General features: G+C 40.0%; 1 protein-coding gene and 1 long non-coding RNA gene across 4 annotated transcripts in view; one reads left to right on the top strand and one right to left on the bottom strand.

Moving 5' to 3' along the window:
• The window catches only part of LOC119494136, a 73393-nt gene that overhangs the window by 47000 nt on the left and 13892 nt on the right, over positions 1-12501 (top strand). Inside the window, exon 3 of the long non-coding RNA XR_005208132.1 lies at positions 10929-11079. This is a non-coding gene — a long non-coding RNA (uncharacterized LOC119494136). The remainder of the gene's footprint in view (positions 1-10928; positions 11080-12501) is intronic.
• The window catches only part of glra4a (glycine receptor, alpha 4a), a 54144-nt gene that overhangs the window by 28334 nt on the left and 13309 nt on the right, over positions 1-12501 (bottom strand). The gene's annotated exons all lie outside the window — the stretch shown is intronic.

The following is a 12501-nucleotide window of genomic DNA, read 5'->3' as shown; positions in this document are numbered from 1 at the left end:
TTCAGTACTTCTATTCTGGATGGAGTTTGTATGGCAGTTGTTCATCATCCCGTGCTCACATAAACTCAACAGTCTGCAGCTATGAGACAGAAACACTGTTATGACACCTGTCAGGACTGTGCTGTCAGCAGATCAACCATTGTATGAGAAACTCATCTGAGGAGCTGCTCTGCACTTCATAACCGTTTCAACCCACCTGGCTTTAAGCAAAAAAAATTCACTCAGCCATTAATTTTAATCAAAGTATGCGTGCACGGGACCAACAGTTCAGGGAAACAGCGTGTAGTCGTTTTCTGCAGGCTTGGATGGATGCATGGCCATGGTTGCATTGTTGGTTTCCCAATTCTTCCTCACAGAAAAAAATGCTTTTCTGTCCGAAGAGACCTCATCAGGGTGAAGGACACACTATACATGTGTTCAACCCATGGGCGGATTATGAGACAATGGGCCCCTGGACGCAGACATACAAAAAAAAACCACCACCTCTCCTACATAGGAGCAAGACACACAGAGATGTTATAGTCGTTAAGCCTCTTTTGGTTGTTGTTGTTGTGTCTTTTTGGGTTCTTTTGGGTTATTAAGTGTCTCTGTGGTCATTTTGTGTCTCTTTGGGATCATTTTGTATCTGTTTGGGGTCATATTGTGTAATTTTGTGTCTCTTTTTTAGACATTTAGTGTCTCTTTCTGGTCAATTTGTGTCTCTGCGGTCATTTAGTGTCATTTTGTGTCTCTTTGTGGTCATTTTGTGTCTCATTGTGGTCATTTTATGTCATTTTGTGTCTCATTGTGGTCATTTTGTGTTTGTTTGGAGTCATTTTGTGTCTCTGTGATAATTTTGTGTCTCTTTTTGGTCATTTTGTGTCTCTTTGTAGTTATATTGTGTAATATTGTGTCTTTTTGTGGTCATTTTGTGTTCCTTTGGGGTCACATTGTGTCATATTGTCTCTTTGTAGTAATTTTGTGTCCCTTTGTAGTAATTTGATGTCTCTTTGTGGTCATTTTGATTTTCTTCCTGGTTGGTACATGCCTCTTTGAGTGACATTTTGTAGCTAAAGGCCAGGGGGGGCCCTGTCCTCTAGTAGACCCGTTCAGTAATCTATCCATGGTTCAACCTAACCCTAGCACCAGAAAAGAACAACATGCACTGGATTGATTGTTGGCACTGGATTTAAACCGTAAGGTGTGTGTAGAATCGCCCAATATGGATATAAGTCCTACAGATACTGGGCTGTTGCAGCTTGTGTTTGAGATGCATGCTGAGTTCCAGTTATGACGTAAAGCCACAAAGTGGGGAAATGGATCCTGTTAGCCAATGTTAGCCGCTGACCATCACAAGCTTCCATTAAAAGTACAAAATCCCGTAAGTGATATCCATCGTTGAATTTCAGTGACCAGACAGCTCAGGCAAGGAATGAGAAGCAGTGTAACTGGTACCCGTTTCCAGTGTGCTGCATCATTTAGTTACAAGGAATATATAACCATACAGTAAAAGAAAAGGAGCTGGAGCTGTCATCCTGTATACAGTGCATACAGTCCAAATGTATGTGGACGTAAATGGACTGGGGAGAGGGTCGTTGGGAGGCGAGGTCAGTAAGAGACCAACATTTCTTTATATCTGCACAATTCCTCAGTATATAGTGCAAATATGGACGGACATAAATGCTAAATGCTTGCCTTTTAGATTTAGGTTAATATATATTCTGTCCACAAGACTGGTTGATTGGTTTTCACTTAGAAACAACAAGAAGCATTTTTGTCTGTAATCTTATTCTGTTTTACCTCATAGAGCCTCAGATTTGGAAGTAACCGATGAAAATTACCTCTAATTAGATGGGATGGGATTCTGCCCATGGAGTGCAAACGTATTCTTTTAATTGCTTTTTCATTAAGAAGCTGGTGATCAGAAAAGCACATCATAGCGCAGTATGGCTCTTCCCTGGTTTCCTGCAAGGAAAGCACTGGGGGATATCAGGCCCATTAGACATCCATGCATGAACATACTAACTTTTTAGTGCCATTAGCATAATGGGAAACGGAACAAAACTGCTCTCGCCGCCTGTTGAAACACATTGCTCTAATTTCCTACTTGTCCAATTGCCCTTGACATCCACTTGAGCCTTAGGTATTGCTCTCATAGAAGGGCTCTCACTTTGAGCTTGAATGCTTTTTGACAATCACAACTTTCTATCAGGCAACCAAACCATACGAATGGACTAGTGACAGTCCTTTTTAGTAAAGTACATTCAACCACAGCATGCTTGGTAATACATTGATTTGTAATTTTGTTGTTGTCTTTAATGACCTGTGCAGCCTCTTCACACTACTGTATGTGATGGCCGATGGCTACTACCGTCCCCTTTTGATCAATAAGCTCATTGGGGAATGGGATGTGAAGCACACTGCAATTTAACCTTGCACATTTATCTTCAATGACATGACCACTGCCACTCCTTCACAGTGACACCTCTAGGTATGGAAATACAGATATAGACTATAGCTACAGTGAAAATACTGGCATCATATGAAACTAGAAAAACCTAAGGAATCCATTGGTACCAACCATGTCATACTAGCTTGTCGTGAAGAATAAATAACGCTCCAAAACTTACAATACATTTTTGCGAGGACAAACTGGCATGGCCATTTTCAAAGGGGTCCCTTGACCTCTGACCTCAAGATATGTGAATGAAAATGGGTTCTATGGGGACCCACGAGTCTCCACTTTGGGGCAAGTCATAGTCAAGTCAGCACACTGACACACTGACAGCTGTTGTTGCCTGTTGGGCTGCAGTTTGCCATATTATGATTGGACAATATTTGTCATTGTTTTGTGTTGTTAATTGATTTCCAATAACAAATATATACATACTGTATATTTGCATAAAGCAAGCACATTTGCCCACTCCCATGTTGATGAGAGTATTGAATACTTGACAAATCTCCCATTAAGGTTCATTTTGAACAGATAAAAAATGTGTGATTAATTTGCAATTAAACGCAATTAACTACAGACAATCATGCAATTAATCGCAACTCAATTATTTAATCGAAATGATGTGCAGATTCAGTACAGAGGTCTCCTTTGCAAGGCAGATTACTCTGAATTGTTCGGTGGTTTTATGATGTCATGGGAGAAGCCTACAGGGCATACATGCATATTCAATCTACAGTAGATAAAATATAAGATGGAATGATTTGCAATTACTCCTGAATCTTTTATTTTTGCATATGATCTCAATCTGTAGAGCAATGTTACGCAGCTCTCTCACACCGGAGAAAGTTTGCAATAGAATATTAAGAGAAAGCTGTATTTTATAGCTACATGCATTACTAGAATAATTACATAAAATAGTAGACTCAAAATAATTTAGTTTAATATATTTTATTCCATCACCATAGCAACATATCGCCATGCAGGTTTGGTTTTGCCGTCCTGTCATTCTGTTGGACTGTGCCGTCCAGAAGGTGTTGTCTACCGGCTGCCTGACTCCATGTGAATGCAGCATAAGGCTGCCGATGTTCTATTTTGTCAATAAATCTGTCTCTCAATACTTTCTGACTTACATAATTGTTTAAAAAGGCCTCACAAATCAATACTTTTGATTTAAAAAAAGGCAAATAAAAGGCACTGCTGTTTTTAGATGTTACTCAATAATAAATATATAATAAAGGGACAATTTCCAGCTACAGATTCAGCGCGCTCACAAGTATTTATGGAGCTATGTGCGGTGTACGTGAAATCGATTCAAAATAAATTACATCACCCATGTTCATAGTAATGAGGGAACATATCAGCCAGCGCAACGGTGTGGCTCATTAATGTGTGTTTAATAGTTTGTGGACATCAATGGAGGTCTATGGTGCAGAGCAATACTATTTCACGCTTTGGCTACTCATGCAAGTAGGATCAATTTATTGTTGGCTTTGGTCTTTTCACGAGCTCCGTTGTATATGTCAAGGAACAGTTAAGAATAGATGTATACATTCATAACATAGTGTATATTACATTGCTTCCATCACTATTTTTATGCACCTCAGTTTGGATCAAAGGGTTCGACAGCTGGAAGAACAAAGATAGTTGGCAGACTTTAAATAGTGGCAGAGGAATCGTTCCCATTAGATGTCAGGATGTTTACCGGGCTTGCTTTTAATACCACCCCTACCTTTGAACTATTTCTATTCTCCTCTGTTTTATCTTTGATCTTTTGATTTTTACGTAAAGCATAATTAGTTCAGCCATGAGCCAACGCTACTGGTAGAATCTACTTCTTGTTAAGGTATATTTAGCTGTCTCAATGCAAACCCCGGGGTTTAATGATTTAGATTAATCTATGCTAACGCAGTGTAAATCGCAAGTCTGCGCCATTGCTCATGCGTTGTAATTTGTAATGCAATCTTTAATCTTGTGGGAGTGAGGCTTGACATCTCTGGAGTACCCGGCAGAAATTATGTTTCCAGGATGTGCCACGGTAATGACGAGGGCACAATGAGCTGCGGCCCGATGACAGATTTATGCTCACGATGGCCCGTTTCTACTACGCTGAACTCGTACTGCCACCCCCGGGCTTTTCCCATGCAGCCTTAACTAATCTTCAGCACTCTAACACATCCCAGTCTAGTGACTTAAAACTCCTATTTGTGTGAAATATAATATCCTTCTCTTTGTGATTGAATTCTTCTATTGCTGGGGTTTCTGAACACTGTGATTAAAACTGAAGAAAACGGTCCACCTTCTCTGACTCCTAATTGCTACAACTGCTGTCAACGAGAGAATGAATTGTTCAGCCCACACACATTATCTAGCAAATATTATTTTTTGTGATCATCTCAGAAAATGTTCTTACATTTAAAACTTTGGGAATATAAGGAACTGAATTTTAATTTCTAATAAAAACTTGCAGAAATGTCAGAGCCATGAGAGCTCACTGTGTGCTGTATGCTTACTTTAGATACCAGGATTGTAGGGTTGTAATTTTAGCCTTCAACCTATATTTTGATCTGATATTTTCACTGCCTTTGCTGGGTGGTTCTCCTTACGCCCCATATGTCACACATACCAACACTGGAGATGGAATGGGATGCCATTCATGTGAATTTAACTCGAGCACTGATCATCACGGTCAACAGCTTCCCAATTCTCAACGATATAACTTCAACAAAGCCACCGAGATTTGAATAATAATAGATTATGTGGGTTGGGGTTATATACGAATTATAAAAGGTATAGCTACGAACAGTGTATAAGAACAGTCTGCTTGGTTGGCTAACCACATACTGTCCTCAGAGAGGGTTGTGTCTAGAAGGTAACCCTCAAATTGCGAAAAACTTTCCAATCAAGGTCAGTGCCTAACCTTAACCATTCGAGGTCAATGCCTAACCTTAACTATTTGAGGTCGATGCTGAACCTTAACCATTCGAGGTCGATGCCTACATGTAACCTTAACCATTCGAGGTCAATGCCTAACCTTAACTATTCGAGGTCAATGCCTAACCTTAACTATTCGAGGTCGATGCCTAACCTTAACTATTCAAGGTCAATGCCTAACCTTAACTTTTCGAGGTCAATGCCAAACTTTAACTATTCGATGTCAATGCCTAACCTTAACTATTTGAGGTCGATGCCTAACCTTAACTATTTGAGGTCAATGCCTAACCTTAACTATTTGAGATCGATGCCTAACCTTAACCATTCGAGGTCAATGCCTAACCTTAACTGTTTGAGGTCGATGCCTAACCTTAACCATTCGAGGTCAATGCCTAACCTTAACTATTTGAGGTCAATGCCTAACCTTAACCATTCGAGGTCGATGCCAAACCTTAACTATTTGAGGTCAATGCCTAACCTTAACTATTTGAGGTCAATGCCTAACCTTAACTATTTGAGGTCAATGCCTAACCTTAACTATTTGAGGTCAATGCCTAACCTTAACCATTCGAGGTCAATGCCTAACCTTAACCATTCGAGGTCAATGCCTAACCTTAACCATTCGAGGTCGATGCCAAACCTTAACCATTTGAGGTCGATGCCTACATGTAACCTTAACCATTCGAGGTCAATGCCTAACCTTAACTATTCAAGGTCAATGCCTAACTTTAACCATCTCACAAGAGTTTTCGCAATGTGCATGTTACCTTCTCGACACGACCCTCAGAGAGGAGCCCCTATTGTTAAGCCCTTTTGTTCCTGTTAAATATGCGCTACGAATGGTATCACATGTATATTCTTATCTTAAACCTACAGTTATCAGTGACATTTGAATCAATGGTGACTCTACCAAGGCTGTTTAAATGACAGCATCCTTTCCAGCTGGCCATTAGCATTAAACTTTGAAGGAGAAGTATGTATTTAACTGCATATGAAGTGTTCCACATTCAGCTCCTGTTAGCTCTCCCCAAAGCCAAATCAAACAAACAAAGTTTAAATGGCAATCTATGTGATAAAACCTGAGGAAGTGACCTTTCCCCTTAAGGGAGATGAATCTAGCATAGAGCGTCCTCAGACCTACCCATCTTCCGGATGTGTCTCTCTGAGCCTCTCTGTATTCAGGCCACCTTTTCCACGTCAAAGATCTGATATCAGCACGGATTGCCTCCTGTCACTCTCCGTGAAACAGAGCTAGCAGGATTCCTGATAGAGAGAAAGGGAGTATACTGACGGCAAAAGATTGCTTTGATGTGTCCGCTTCGGGGCTTGAGACGGACTGCGGCTTTATCCTCATACAGTAGTCAGCTCCTCACCACATAAGCTTTAGGTTTGTTTTGTCATGTTGCTGGGGCGCTGTAAAGCGCTACAATAATTGTCCATTTTGTTTGCTTGGATCAAACACAAAATACAGCACATCTAGATTCATGCAAATTGAACCAAGCACATATATACAGTATATACATCTATCTTCTTATCATCTGCACAATCAACACTTCTTGTGCTTTCCTTAGGCTATCATTGCTGATGTATGTCAATTTATGCCACTGTTATGAAGCTTGATGTAAGCGGTTGTGTTCACTTGCAGGAGGTATAAACACCATGATCAAAGCTGTATATTTGTCTCTCTCATCTTCTCCATGTACTGTAGTCAAGGTAATGAAATGCAGCGATTTAGAGAGAGATTGGATTTTTTTGCTGCAACCAGAATGGGATGGTAATTGCATAACATAATGAAGCACTACGCAGTGTGTGTTTGTGCATGTCTATAAAAAAAAGAGGGTTTCATCAGCTGTGTGTTGCCTCCACATGTTGGGGCTCTCCACCTCCTCCCATCCTCCTCCTTCCGTTTTTTAAAGGCCATTGGGAAATCTCTCCAGCTGGATTCTTACAGAAGTAGTCAACAATCTGTGTACAGTGAACATGTAATTAGACGCCGTAGACTGCTTGACTGTGATGATTAATGTCTTCCATTTGCTAAATGCACCTATATGAATATGGATAGAGGTGTCAGCTCCCATCAGTCGCAGTATAAATCACATCCTCTGATAGCATATGTTTGTTTTCCTGTTACCCGCAGGTCATTTCCAGCTGCCATAATCTTTTTTTTTTTTTTTTTCTATAAGCCATTGTCTAACTGCTTTGAGCGGTTTATGCAATTGTGTTATCCCTTCTATATATATACAACATTAGCCCTGGGTTAGTCTTCCACAGTTCTGACTTACCTCTGGCTACTCCATTATAGTTATTAACTGCTAATGGTTGCTGCTTATGGAGAAGGTAGGGGTTTGGTGGCTCTATCATTTTGCCCCGGGGACCACGGCACCATAGCACCTACTGCATTAAAAGAGAGGCATGTGAAAGCCAAAGGGCCAGCGGGTGAGTCAGTGTGCACTTGGCCCCAGTTACTGTATGGTCCGTCTGTGCCTTAAACCAAAGAATGAAAGCTACTGGGGTTTTGCTGTCAATCTGTATAGTGAAGCGATGTTTCAGCCCAGCAGAGGTAAAGCAGGTTGTCGTACAGAAAATGGTTCACACAAAGACACACACACACACACACACACACACACACACACACACACAGCCACTGCACTCTACATGACCCATATTTTTGGACATGACAGTGAGGACGAAAGAAGTTGTAGGCATAGCCGCTGGCCTGTTTCGCTTGATCAAGCTGCTGGCTGGAACCAACAGCGTCATAACAAAGCCACCATGGAGCCGCGTCTACCAGGGATTTTCTGAATCATACCCATAAAGGAGGCAGCCTAACAATGCTTCTTGAAATGCTACTTTCTTATTTCACCCAGTGCTGCTTACGTAGAACTTCACTATATGTATAAAGGTAGAAGTTGGTTTTAAACCCTTTGATGAGAACTTTTACTACACGTTTTGGGTTTTGTGTGATTATTCTGGTACATTTCTGGCCACTAACAGATGTGTAACGAAACATCCTGTCAGGATGGACTGTATTGTCACAGTTTTGAAGGCAAATGACAGGTTAGCCATTATCTTTATTGAAGATAATTATCATTGCAACTGACCATAATCAAATCCCAAAATACATTCTGTTACTTACTGCTACTTTTGTCATTTTCTCAAATATAATAATTTATTAATCTTTGCTGAGAAGATAAATGCATTTACCCACTTTAACACATTGTCAAGTACATTATTTAGAAGAAAAGAATCATTAACAAGGAGGTATTATTTATTATGCACTGTTTTCTGTTTCCTACTGTGAGAACCTCATGCTGGTTTTTCGTAATTATCCCGCCTCAGAAAAAATAAAGCATTAATTGGTACCTGTCAGCTCTAATAAGAGGGAAAAAAATACCTTTTTGGCTAAATCATCAAATATTTTATGGAAATGTTAATCTTTCTAGCTACTTTGATATTAACATTTGTAACAGTTTTGTTTTTTGTGAAGGTTTACCCCTCCTGAGCACCTAAAAAATGCAATTAAAGTTGAAATCATGAATAGTAAACACCAGTTAACACGTGTTCTCAAATACACATTATATATGATTTTTGTTAATGAGAAGATTTTGTTCAAAACTTCTTCCCAGGTGATTCCTTTCTCTACTAGGACGAGCCCATTTTTTTAAGCGAGAGATATATTATGGACTTCTTGTGTCCTTACAATCGGCTAGCAGGTGTAGTTAGCAAGCTGGTCAGCTACAAAAAGTGTCTATAAGCTCACTTTAATCAACCAAAGTTATTTGCAATCCAAGGGGAAATAAATTCCTAATGACTGGAAAGTCTCTCCTGACATTTTTACTGCAGTGTTTAAAAAAAGATAAAAATAGGTGTCAGACAATGTCAAGTTATGATGGCAAGCCCAAGAAGACGCTGACAGTCAGAGTAAATCAGAGAGAGTAAAAGCCTAATCCACAGCTGAAGAGAGTTTCAAAGTTGATACTTGATCTTGGAAAACAGCAGTTGAAAAAATATTCTCACCTCAAGGTTCACTGAGTAGCTATTTTCTAGGGTTTGACCCTTTTAGTCGATAAGGCGACTAATTTTTGGTCTTAGTCGACTAAGATTTCTTTAGTCGATTAGTAATTTTTATGCTAAACATAAGATTTAAAGTGGTACTTTTGCGCGATTCTGCGAGTGTGTCAGGCGACTAAGAGGACAGCCCAACTATTTTCAGATTTTATCAATGTACAAATCTAATGCACATGTAGTTTTCTTGTACACATTGATAAATCCGACCCGTTCTCACTCCCAACTCGTCAAATAACGCAGCTTGGTCAGTGCCCCTCGGCATCGGATAATGACGCACGGAGGCATCCTTTAGCGACTGTATGCGTCGCAGCGCGCTTTCAACTAATGCCAATGAAAACCCATCTGTGGCGTTATGAGACGGTCAGAGCAACTGAAGTAGTATAAAGAGTGTGTAAGTCCGCTTAGGGCAGGTGGGTCAAACAAATACAGGACTTTCAACAAGGAGACCGCTGTTCGTGGCCCGTGTAGTCAACGTTCACTTATAGTTAACTAAGTTAACTAAGTGGTTGTGTTGACTAAACCTAACTTCCTGTGAAAACAGAAGTTTATTTTGAAAGGACACTATGCATGTAACAAGCGTATATTGACACGCCATCCCTGACAAATTCTCGTACACATTTACAGATCTTACGCACATAGGAATTGAGATACAGTTTCACATCTCTACACACACATTTGCAAATTATATTGTTACAATAATACCCCGATATTTTATTGTACAAGAGAAATCCCTCTTGGTTTCACTAGAATTGGACTATTTTTGTGTTGGTGTAATGTGCCCTACAATGCAGACCCATATTACAAAGATGAACAACACATCTGAAATGTTTCAGGAAATTACTGGTGGAATTAATGACAACAGCATAACCCGGCGTCATCAACAGAGTCCTTGACACATTTATCGAGCGTACCACCCATTTATTGAAAAGCAAACATCTCTCGTCCCCAGAGGACCCCGGGATTTGACACACCATTCCAGGAAACAATGTGGGCGTCTTGTGGGGACAAACAGACAAATGAAGGGTGTTTCAGTGGTCAAGCACCAAAGTGAGAGGAAGAACACACTCAGGACACACACAGTGTCTGTTGAACCTGATAAAGAGATGTGTCTCCAGCCCTGTTATGGATGGTTAGGAAGCTCTGTTCGTGGTTATCTCGGGCCACACACTAGACTCAAAGTATGGCCATGCATGACTAATAGTGTGTGTGTACACGATAAAAATCACGTCTTCTAAACATCAAGGCAGGCATCCAAGTTGTGTCCTCCAAATAGCCATAATAAAATGTCCGAGCACATTCTTCATGACCGCGGTGTCTACAATTTTTACTCAATGTCAATGTGACTTTAAAACGTGACGTCAATAAGACTATAGGGCATTGAAATAGGATTACCTTGAAATGACCATTTCAACTGTTTGCTTTAATTGAATTTTACATCCAACACGAGTTGAATGTAACCACGGAAGCCTCTTTTTGTTTTGAGCCAATATTTCAGATTTAACCCCAATGCTATAAGGGAACCATAATGTCAATGAGGCAATCGCTGTGCGGAGGACGGAACGGTTACAGCGGCACCAGTTGGGAACCTGCAGTGAAAGCTCGATTGGAGAGGCCAGACACACAGCCGTCCAACGGTAAAGATCAAAGTAAGCACTCGACAGATATTGACCGTCATCATTTCTTGTAAAATGTCCGGTGTAATTGGTAACACCGGTGTTGTGTGTTGAAAATTTCCCCACTGTGACTTCCGTACTTACTTACTTGACCTACCAACTTCCCTTGTTGCCTATCAACTTATCAAGTGGAACATAACAAAGGTTTATGGGTGAAGATGAACTTTTATAGAAGTTGTGATAGGCATAGGCGCCTGAGCATTGGTGCAAGCGAAGCAGCTGCACCCCCCACTATTAGCAAAGTTGTATGATCAAAAAGTGGTGATGCAGAAACCCGCATTTGCTCCTCCAAGACTATTTTATTTGAGCTAGTTTGGATGTAAAAATAGTTATATGTCAGACGTGTTCTCACCGGCTGGAATTACTGGAAACATTTGGTTTAGGTGAGGGGTGCAAGAGGCAGAACATGATGCAAATGATGCTGGGGTTGTAATTAGACGTTTTTAAGCTTTTCACCACAAATAAAAACGGCTTTTATTTTATAAGAAATCACAGGAAGTGCTCTTTCCCGTTAGCGCTAGCTTCACAGCATCGTGTTCAGGCCCAGTCAAAAAAATACTGCGGTCAAAACTATTCTTACAGCCGGAGAAAATATTACAAATATTTTAATATACTGTGTAATATAAACTCAGCTTTATAGTGAAAGAGCAGCTTTAATGGTCATGATTGAAGGCTCTATATTGCAGGAAATGGCACTTTCAGGTGTTTTAATTGAATGAAAATGTTCTTGCCATACCTCCCCTTGACGGTCCCTTATGTTGCAACCACACTTTTAACTATAACTAGGTGCCCATGGTGATAGGTATCTAAATGTTAACGCTACCATGCTCAAATACTGTATGGCAATCTAAATAAATTGAAATAGTCCTGTTTTGACCTAAAAAAACATTTACATGTTACATTACATTTTATTTACCCTTGCCAAATCAAGTGCATGCATGAGAGCCTGTTTCTAGACTGTTTTAATGTAGAACAGTAACAACTATGAATAGTCTAGATTGGCACATGAACTCTATATAACATGCAGAATTAATTATTGATTAATTCTACAAGCTTTTACGATTACTCCCTAGAGATCTGCGATAAAATCTAAATATTACTACTGTATTAAACATTAAATGTTAAACTGTTACTGAATAAAACAATTGTTAATTTGATGATTATCAGTCGGACCCCACTAACATGATTTCAACAACTAACATGAACGTGTCCTTTCACGGGAAGATAATCGCCTGGCAGGTCATTGATTGAATCAAGGAGAGGGGGAAGAGTTAATTAAAGACTCAGGATAGGATCTAATCAACTGATAAATATGGACTCGGACTACTTTCAGAGTTTGAAACATTTGGTGTAAAGCCTGCACATACTGGTAATATGTTTAGTATCCCATTTCCA

The sequence above is a fragment of the Sebastes umbrosus genome, chromosome 9, assembly GCF_015220745.1.
Source record: "Sebastes umbrosus isolate fSebUmb1 chromosome 9, fSebUmb1.pri, whole genome shotgun sequence".
NCBI classification, from domain to species: Eukaryota; Metazoa; Chordata; class Actinopteri; order Perciformes; family Sebastidae; genus Sebastes; species Sebastes umbrosus.
The sequence above is the reverse complement of the archived record's forward strand: the minus strand, read 5'-3'. Positions and strand labels throughout refer to the sequence as shown.